The following is a 2646-nucleotide window of genomic DNA, read 5'->3' as shown; positions in this document are numbered from 1 at the left end:
TAACTGCCTGAGTCAAATAAAAAGTTATAAAATATGTATATGTCTCGAGCCGAGGTAACACACGGCGAGTAGATTACCCAGACGACATTCATCCAGTATCTGTGATATCAGAACACTAATTTCCGCCACTGGTGTGCTAAAACAGCAGCCTCAAGCATGACGTTTTAGTTTTTTACTTCTTTATCACTACCTCTACTCGCAACACATTCTGCAGATGGTATCTACATGTACCAAGCAATGTAGGTGACATGTGCTACCATTATTCGACTTACGGTTCATGTATAGGAGCTAGATTCCTTAAATAGTCGGCAGTGGGATTTAATAGTTGTGAAATTTTCTACTTTGCTTACATTAACTATATATGTGAAATTTTCTACTTTGCAATAATTAACTATCGCACGGTAAATAGATATAGATTGTTGGAGTTTACTCTTCTAAATACCAGGTAACCTCCTGTTTCTAATTAGTAGTTAATATTCACTTTCTACAGAGGGCACAGTAAATGCTACTTTTTTCAAAAATCGAAGGAGTATGTGTCAGATGTTTGGCTACTTATAGCTGTTCAGTGTGGGATGTCGTTATGTGACAATCTAGAACTGCCTCTCCCTTAAATACCATTCCGTTCAAGGCTGCCTGGGAGCGAACTTGTATCAGAGACACCTATGCACACTGTGAAAGCAGTAGACAAAGTGATACTTAATTACTTCTTAATACGTAGAACCAGCTGCTAATCAGCTGAGCAAACAACGACATGTGACACATGTGGCAGCTTTCTTATATTCTCACATGTGAAAGTGTAATACGAAAGCGAGTCACAAGGCACGTTGATTAATTTCAAGTGCCAATGACAAAATACATTTGATTAGTGTTTCTCACATAAATGAAAATTAGTAAAATATACGCAGTTTGAACCATAATCGATGTAGTTTTTCTAAGTAACGAATGTCTTATTGAAGGAAAAAAATCTATTCACTACACAGGAATTATGAGTGCATTTAGTTATATTTCATATCACGCTTCATATTAATGTAAAACACATACTTGTTGATTCCTATTTGATGACAATTGGGACGTTGTGTAGGGCGTGTTCCAGTAACTAACGTTCCGTCTGCTAATCCTGCATAGCATCCTCAGAGAACACGATGCTAAATGAGTTTCGGACTTTAGCAAGCTCAACCATCCGAGCTTAAACAGAACAGAAATATTGACGTTTGAAATATTGTGGGCCTTGTGTTAGGTAACACAAATAGTTCTAACTCTTCTACAGTACAAGCTCCGTAATACACCTCGGCGCCCCTCTGAGGTCTTTGGCAGCGGTCGTAATACGTCACGACTCCACCCCAGCGTGCTTTATGTGAGCAGTTCGGTTTGATGACCTTGTTAAGACCGAAAATCAACTAGTTTCGTCATTATAGCCTGTGACAAAGTCTGCAGTAAGACAAAAGAACACTGATACATGACATGCCATGTACTGCAATATTATGCCAATAATACAGGAATCAATAAGGATGAAAATAGCGTCTACGAAAGCCTGAACACTATCGTCTAACACAGTTATCTCTTCTGTGAATTTCCTATAGTGCGTACAGGTGAAGCGACCTATAGTAGTTTCCCCCAAAACTAGCATTCTAGTGGCCCTGATACTTTTTTAACATGTCCTGTGCTCAAGTAACATGACTAAAATATTTGGGGATAAAATTAAGGTGACTGTTCAAAGTGCTCAAACAGACTACCCCACTGAATTATGAACACGACATTGGCTAAAGCTAAATTAAAATGTGGCTCCTTCCTTTTGTCCAGGCTTTTAGTAGGAACGTCAGTGAATAATTCCCGAGCCTCCCTTCAGCTTCATCGATTTCGATTCAAAGGTGAAATCAAGTATTGTTCTTACAATGTCAATGAACAAACAGGCCATATGTCTGTTTTGCTCCTAACAGATGAGGAATCTTATCGGAGAGTTATTTGAAACATTCTTCATCGCTTATTGAGACTCTCAAAAATTGTTTCATATGACCAGATGTACTGGACAGAGACCAAAATCGTTAAATACACAACAATTAGTGTTCTCTCAAGACTCCCAAGATGTTCTTGGACGCTAGTTAACTCATGGTCATCGTTGATTTCTTGCCCTCGTACCTTGTATATGAATTATATTATTTAAATATGCTGTGCTCTAATAAAAATGATTGAAAATTAGTTTTTGAAGTACTGAGAGTTAATTGTTAAAGTGGTGTGCGAGATGACTGTTTTTTCTTATTAGATTTCAGAAAAATAGAACCCAAGTTATGTGCCATGTTCATTAAAAATGTTTTTCATGCTTTCACAGTGTTTCATTCATTGTTCATCTAAAACATAGCGAACAAAGTCTTAGCACACCTCATTCAAATAATGACTCTACGATTTTATAATTAAACATTTGGTATTATTTAAGAATTGTTCTCAGGATATCAACCAAGTAACCTAAACTAAATTAAATTCCGTTCACTAGTAGAGATGAATTCTTCGGTGAAATTGACCTAGGAAGCCTACATTCACATTTTATTTATGATAAGCATTTAATTTTCCAAAGCTGAAAATGTGTGGCTGTTAACTGATATTCGTACTGTCTGAAGTAAGCAGAAGACTCTGTCGAAGGAGTGACTTACT

This window comes from Schistocerca cancellata, chromosome 8 (assembly GCF_023864275.1).
Source record: "Schistocerca cancellata isolate TAMUIC-IGC-003103 chromosome 8, iqSchCanc2.1, whole genome shotgun sequence".
Lineage (NCBI taxonomy): Eukaryota > Metazoa > Arthropoda > Insecta > Orthoptera > Acrididae > Schistocerca > Schistocerca cancellata.
This window is presented reverse-complemented; position numbering follows the sequence as displayed.